The sequence below is a fragment of the Thermobia domestica genome, chromosome 9 (assembly GCF_964235325.1).
Source record: "Thermobia domestica chromosome 9, izTheDome1.hap1.1, whole genome shotgun sequence".
Lineage (NCBI taxonomy): Eukaryota > Metazoa > Arthropoda > Insecta > Zygentoma > Lepismatidae > Thermobia > Thermobia domestica.
The window spans coordinates 80,462,900-80,471,015 of NC_137462.1; the positions used below are offsets into that span (position 1 = coordinate 80,462,900).

At 34.7% G+C, this 8,116-nt stretch overlaps 3 non-coding genes across 3 annotated transcripts; 2 read left to right on the plus strand and 1 right to left on the minus strand.

Moving 5' to 3' along the window:
• Nucleotides 1-1,195: 1,195 nt before the first annotated feature.
• On the minus strand, nucleotides 1,196-1,267 carry TRNAC-GCA (transfer RNA cysteine (anticodon GCA)). The gene has a single exon. It is a non-coding gene; the product is annotated as a tRNA-Cys (tRNA).
• Nucleotides 1,268-3,286: 2,019 nt separating this feature from the next.
• TRNAH-GUG (transfer RNA histidin (anticodon GUG)) lies at nucleotides 3,287-3,358 on the plus strand. The gene has a single exon. It is a non-coding gene; the product is annotated as a tRNA-His (tRNA).
• Nucleotides 3,359-7,287: 3,929 nt separating this feature from the next.
• TRNAH-GUG (transfer RNA histidin (anticodon GUG)) lies at nucleotides 7,288-7,359 on the plus strand. The gene has a single exon. It is a non-coding gene; the product is annotated as a tRNA-His (tRNA).
• The last annotated feature ends 757 nt before the right edge of the window (nucleotides 7,360-8,116 follow it).

An 8,116-nucleotide genomic window follows, 5' to 3' on the forward strand; every position in this document is an offset into this window, starting at 1 on the left:
CCCCTCGGTTTAACAGATTCCGGAAGACGCGGCCATTTCTCAAAGGACCAGCCGATTCAACTCTGAAACTCCAGATTTTAAACTAAAATGTGCAATTTACTGTATTACAGTGTGCAATCAGGTATTTTACAGTGTTAGGTTGGATAGTGTGTTTGATTGATAAACATTGTTCTGAATGATTCTCCTTTGATTGGAGATCTGCATTTCGAAACTGTGTGGAATGAATTAAAACAATTATTAATACATAGGCATGAATGATACTTGGTTAGTATGAACATAAACGCTATGAAGAACGCTCCAAACGGATAGCTACTTAATTCAGACCGTATTATATATGCATGTAATTTAATGAGTATCCAATGTTTTCCCAAAGATAACAACTAACCAAAAAGTACGCTCTAGCATATCGTAACTATTCAGATTCCTCGTAATATAAGCCCTAACTTCAACATATGGTTCAGCACTTGCATTTCTGGAATTGGATTACTTTATAGTAACGTACTTACTTTATTCATGTACAGTTGCTTCAAGGTTATCTCTTTTTACCTATAAGTTACTATTGGATATATTTTTAAACATAAGCCCCGAGTTTTGAAAATTAGTGTTAATATTAAAATTCACGGCCCAAAATTCATGGCCCGTGTGTGGAATCTCTCAAGGCTTAGCAGGTGCCTCTAACCCGGAAAACTTTGAAATTGACGTTCCTCAAATGTGGTGTTACAGATTTTAGAATGAAATTGTACTTCTTCTTCTTCTTTTCTTTATAATGGACAAGAGTTTCGAATGAGAGTACGGCGGGGCAACTAGAGAGATTCTATATTATAACTCCTTCCTTCTCCCATCTTAGTTGTAGTCACGCCATTCTGAACACTATTATTTGCATTTATAGAGTTTAAACTTCAAGAAAACGAATAAAGTCAGTTCGATAGAACAAACGAATGAAGCGAACATTATTGTATAATGATATTTAGCAGGTTTTATCTTATGGAATTACGTATGAAAATTCAAGAAAATGCAGTCTACATTTAAAACAAAGTTCTACCTTACACTTAAAAAATATGAGTAAGTGAGAAGCCATTAAAATACACACAGCTCCCCTGTTCAATCAATGAGTAAAACAATACCTTTGTTGATAACACCACTTGTATGTATTTGGATAAAATGAAAAAATGGGGTGTTTAAAAACTCAAATATTAGGGGGCACCCGGGTTTGAACCAGGGACCTCTCGATCTGCAGTCGAATGCTCTACCACTGAGCTATACCCCCATGACGATAAATAGTCCGTATGGTTTTCTTCCATGGTATGGAACCGGAAGTAGCAGTAGGTATCCAACACTTCTAAATTGTAGAGAGATAGGGACGGAGATAAAGCCATTTCTTTAAACATTGAATCCGTTTAATCTACTACTCCTAGTTTCAGTAGAGCAATAACGACCGAGATGGTATCGGTTCTTGAAATGCTGAATCCGTTCCACAAACCACATATCGCTACCGTATTTATTGCCACTTTTGCATTATGGAAAAAAAAGAGAAAGTTTTGAAACCTGAAGCAGCAGAATTTTCTACTTCTGTGCCTTCTATTTTAATAGAGGGTTAGGAAAGGAGATGGTATATATTTTTGGGACACTGAACCTTTATAAAGAAAATGTTTTCTCGCTACGCTGTCACTTACCGCTTTTGATCCGATATATGTCAACAGACTCACATATGGACTTCGTCGTTCTATAAGACTTCCCACGTTTACGCATAGCATAATTTGGAAGTCTATGAAAAGGTTATTGAATTGATTTCAGGCCATTTCATTTAGAGAAGAAATATGACTGCATAAGAGTCATCGAGGTCATAAAATAACACACGAGATTTATGATCTATAAGAACAGACATGGAAAGAGTGAAGGCTTGTGATCCGTAGAATCGAGCTGCCCTCAAACTTTGCTTGGACTCCCTTAGCATCTGGATATTTATGCTTGGATATCTGACAATCGGTGCCACTGAAAACATTCATTACTTTACTCAATAAAAATTTTATGGATAATACATGGCTTACTTTTTTCCATTCTTTTTATTGTCATTATGTTAGACATATTTAATGCATTAGTTAAGTAAGTTATATAACTCAATCTCAATATAACTTTATGAATTAGAACCCTATTTACAAGGGAAACTTATGTATTGGATCAATAGGTCTAATGCATGCAAAATACCATCAACGCGGAGGAAGGAAAATGGGTTCAAGCTTTCAAATTCATATCATTTCTGATTTTTTAAAATAATATCTGAATATTATTAATGTATACCTACATATTTTTCATGTCTTGTTTAATAGTGATTAAACCAGGGAATTCACGTCCATTGATTTGATACGTTTCGAAGCATGAACTAACAAGTCAAACGTAAAGAAAATATGTAGAATTTAGAAGACAATCTATTTCAACTTCAGATCTGAAATTCAAACTAGAAGACAAATACTGAATTTCGTCTATAATAAATTTAAATCGTACGAGTAATGCCAACAATCACAATGGAATAGCTAATGAAGAACACTTAAACAAAGAATTGGCCAATCAAGATGTCCGAAAGAATTCCCAGTAATTCCAAAAATGGCTGCCATGATATTATTCCTAATCTGATTAAAGCCTAATGTAACCTCACATCTCACTGCAACAGCTCGAACCTACTGATAACAAGAATTTGCTTATTGTTGAAAGAATATGCCTTTTAAAGTGGTTTATACAGAAAATGTATCCTTCTGTCTTGTGAATTATAAGTTTGAAACCAATGGTGATAACCAGTGGTGTCGCTTGAATCAATAGACATCAACTTTTATGTTTACTATTTAACAACCAGTTTTATGATCAGTTTAGTAAGTTAACTTAGTATATACTGTATGTTTATATTATTTATTCCAATAATATTGTAATAGTGACTAGTTATGTTATATTGCACTTTTGTATTGATATTTTGTACTTTAATTTTCATTGATATTAACATTTTATATTAATTCTTAAAAATAGTGTTAGAAAATTATCTTTTCTTTCGTCAGAAATTTTGGATCTAGAGGTGAAGAGAGTTTTAACAATCGGTTCTGAAGACTTGAGAAACAAAAAACAAATCTATTCTGGCGAACCAGTTGTATGACACCATTGGCAATAACAGCAAATTCGTAACAGATAATCAAGTTTCCAAACCCTGCCACTTAGTGTGAGGTCACAAATATTCAGCTAAGCGTTCCTCACTTTACAAAGAATACAGAAGTGAAAAGACAGAATAACGTGCCTCGTCGTAGCCGTGATCGTCTAGTGGTTAGGACATTGCGTTGTGGCCGCAATAACCCAGGTTCGAATCCTGGTCACGGCAATGGTAATATTGCCACCAATCGGGGTATGAGTTTTTGTAGAAATTACAAAACTTATTCTATTTCAGAGGACATACAAAATCTATTTTAAGGTTTATTTATTGTGCTTTTCTAAGTATTTTGTAAGACTTATCCAGAACTTACTTTAGACGTTTATTCTAAGAGAATCTGTAACTGTGAGTAAGTAGTTCTATCAACTTTAAACACATACAAAGTCGATGATTCTCATTGTGAAACTGAGAAAGAGGTTTACAAATACTTTTAATAAATTAGTTCTTCCCTCACAAAAGTGCAAGTATCTATTGGGAGACCCATTATTTATATACAGTATATTAATGACAGAGTAACTCAATGTAAATAACAGATTAGCTAATGAAGCTGTACCAATGGAAGCTTAATGGGGCATATTAAGTTTGTATTTTTTTTATATTAATAACTGAAAACTCCCTAAGGGAGTTAATTGCTAGTAAGCCCGCATAAAGATTCCAGCGGTACATTTGCATTAACATATTTGTATCTTTTGAACATTGAACTATACTCACCCCTCGGTTTAACAGATTCCGGAAGACGCGGCCATTTCTCAAAGGACCAGCCGATTCAACTCTGAAACTCCAGATTTTAAACTAAAATGTGCAATTTACTGTATTACAGTGTGCAATCAGGTATTTTACAGTGTTAGGTTGGATAGTGTGTTTGATTGATAAACATTGTTCTGAATGATTCTCCTTTGATTGGAGATCTGCATTTCGAAACTGTGTGGAATGAATTAAAACAATTATTAATACATAGGCATGAATGATACTTGGTTAGTATGAACATAAACAGTATGAAGAACACTCCAAATGGATAGCTACTTAATTCAGACCAGTGTTTCTTTCAGAAAAAATGTTCCGAGGGGGCACACGTAGTATACGGATGGGCACTTTTCATGCGGTCTCGGTATAACTTAGCAGCTTCTTTTCTAAAGTTATGTAAAAATGTCAATATTGTTATTTCTTGTCCACGAAAATACTGAAGTGTATGATCCCAATCATCACCATAAAGTTAAAATATTTATTCATGGCCTTTATAAGTTTTCTTTTTTCGGTTCAAAAAAACTAATTGGCAAATACGATAGAAATGTATTAATAATATTAAATACAATTGACATTTATAAAAGTTTTACATTATAACTTTGTCCGTATGACAAAAATTCACTTCGTAGTTGGTTTTTAATCATTAAAGAAGACGTATTCTTCTCATCTTTGCTTTGGCGTATGAATTGATTACCTCATTGATAAAATTCGAATTTGGCACTTCTTCACCCTCAATGCTGATCAACATACAGTGCTTCAAGTTTTCTTCTGCCATACGAGATCGCAATTTTGTTAATATCCTGTTCATTGTGCTGAAAGACCTTTCAACACTGGCTGTTGATATAGGTAAACACATGACCGATTCACATATTTTATGTAGATTTTCATAACCAATTTTCACTTCAAGTACTTTTGGAAGAACGGGGTCTATATCCAAACAAGCATTTTCAGTGCTCTTCATCAGTGACCGAAGGAAAAATTGAAATGACTTTATATCTGCCCATAACGGTTCCATATCAACACCGACGAAATAGTTGCACAGTTTCTTTACATCATCTATACACTTGATACTTAAAAACATGCCTATGTTTTCGAAGTAGGATGCACTTTCCATTAGGCCAAGGGCGCGGTCGTTGAATCTATTTGATATCTCTTCGACAACCTGAACACATAACTCTTCAGGTCCTTAAGCGTTTTCTCAGGATCTTCGTCTTCCACAAAAGTCTTTGAAAATTCTTCACGCTTCTCCATGACCTCCAAAATCATAGTCCTCAAATCGCTATTGGTGCTACAACATTCATCCGCTATCTTCGTAAGATGTTCTTTAGTGGCATCGATCATAGACATCAGAGATAAAAATGACAAGGTTGCATTTTGAAGCTGCTTACTCAAGTGAGACAACGCACTTAGTAATGCATCCATAACACAAAGTGTGATAACAAAGCTTTTGTTGGTTATTTCGCCTAAAATTCCTCCCGCAAGTGACGCAAAATCAACCCCTTCTTTGTGAATATGCTCAAGAGCCAACAAAATTCCCGAGAAGCACCTTTTCACTGCATTCACAATTCTATAGTGACTTAGCCACCGTACATCAATGCATTCAGGTACTTTTAATATAGGGTCGTTTATGATTGCCTGAATTTCATGCAGAATGTTTTCCCGCTTAGGTGATCTACTAAACAGATTGTATATATCTTTCAATGTATGGAAAAATCTTTTACTTTGGGATTCTTGTTTCTGCACGTAGCAGCAGCAAGTGAGAGCACATGAGCTCTGCAGTGAATATACGGTATATCTCTGCCAGCTTTTGTTGACAGAATCCTGCAAACACCAGAACTGTTGCCAGAAAAGTTAGACGCACCATCGAAACTAAACGCTATGAGATTTTCGTATTTCAAATTGTGATTTTTCATTTCAGTGTCTATAGCATTAGCAATGGTATCGGCTTTGCAATCAGGTGGTCACCAGCGCCAAAAATGTTTCAACCGGAGCACTGTCCTTTACATATCGCAAACACATGCTAAGGTCCATTTTATTATTTATTGATGTACTTTCATCAGCCATTATCGAAAACTTTTTATCTCTGATTTTTTGAGTCACTTTAGAACGTAGGACTTCACCAACACAACTCAACAATTGGGAAGCAGTGTTCTTACTGCAGTAGTTAGAGCGTTCACTTTGTTCATTTTTCCACGTTTCTAGTTCTGGACTACACTGTACAAGCAAATTATTCACTAGTGCCTCATATTTTGATGTATGTGGCACTTCTTCTTTAACCAAGAAGTACAATCCACGAACAAGCATTCCCAGCGATTGGCGGTTTCGATCTTTTTCGACTTCACTTTGACGAAGAACTTGAGAGTACACAGGGTTATTTTTTACTTGCATTCGCAGCCTCTCCATCTCAAGGCTTGCAATGTGCGCTTTTGAATGATTATGCTTTTCCAGTTTTCCGTCTTTTCCTAATGCATTTTTATATGCTGTGAATAGATGAGTCACAAAAACACCTCCCGTTTTCTGCTGCACATTAGAATAGAAGACGAATACTGAATTTCGTCTATAATAAATTTAAATCGTACGAGTAATGCCAACAATCACAATGGAATAGCTAATGAAGAACACTTAAACAAAGAATTGGACAATCAAGATGTCCGAAAGAATTCCCAATAATTCCAAAAATGGCTGCCATGATATTATTCCTAATCTGATTACCGCCTAATGCAATCTCACATCTCACTGCAACAGCTCAAACCTACTGATAACAAGAATTTGCTTATTGTTGAAAGAATATGCCTTTTAAAGTGGTTTATACAGACAATGTATCCTTCTCTCTTGTGAATTATAAGTTCGAAACTTACGGTGATAACCAGTGGTGTCGTTTGAATCAATAGACAACAGCTTTTATGTTTACTAACCAGTTTTATGATCAGTTTAGTAAGTTAACTTAGTATATACTGTATGTTTATATTATTTATTCCAATAATATTGTAATAGTGACTAGTTATGTTATATTGCACTTTTGTATTGATATTTTGTACTTTAATTTTCATTGATATTAACATTTTATATTAATTCTTAAAAATAGTGTTAGAAAATTATCTTTTCTTTCGTCAGAAATTTTGGATCTAGAGGTGAAGAGAGTTTTAACAATCGGTTCTGAAGACTTGAGAAACAAAAAACAAATCTATTCTGGCGAACCAGTTGTATGACACCATTGGCAATAACAGCAATTTCGTAACAGATAATCAAGTTTCCAAACCCTGCCATTTAGTGTGAGGTCACAAATATTTAGCTAAGCGTTCCTCACTTTACAAAGAATACAAAAGTGAAAATATGGAATAACGTGCCTCGTCGTAGCCGTGATCGTCTAGTGGTTAGGACATTGCGTTGTGGCCGCAATAACCCAGGTTCGAATCCTGGTCACGGCAATGGTAATATTGCCACCAATCGGGGTAAGAGTTTTGTAGAAATTACAAAACTTATTCTATTTCAGAGGACATACAAAATCTATTTTAAGGTTTATTTATTGTGCTTTTCTAAGTATTTTGTAAGACTTATCCAGCACTTACTTTAGACGTTTATTCTAAGAGAATCTGTAACTGTGAGTAAGTAGTTCGATCAACTTTAGAAACATAAAAAGTTGATGACTCTGATTGTGGAACTGAGAAAGAGATTTGCAAGTACCCTTAATAAATTAGTTCTTCCCTCACAAGACTGCAAGAATCTATTAGGAGACATAAATATTTCCCATTATTTATACACAGTATATTAATGACAGAATAGCTCAATGTAAGTGACAGATTAGCTAATGAAGCTGTACCGATGGAAGCTTAATGGGGCATATTATCTTATAATGGATCTATACTCTTTATTATATGAATAAACGAAAACTCACTAGGGAAATTTATTAGTGGTATGCTTTCATGAAGATCCCATCAGTAGGTACAGCTTTATCAACTTTTCTTTTTAACATTGAACTACTAACCCTTCGGTTTAACGGATTTCGGAAGCAGCGGACAAAATCCCGGAGCAGCCGATTCAGTTCTGAAACTTTGGATTTTAAACTAAAATATTCAATTTACTATATTACAGTGTGCAATCAGGTATTTTACAGTGCTAGATTGAATAATGTGTTTGATTAAAAAGTGGTCTACTATATGATTTCCCATTTTGTTGGGGTGTTTT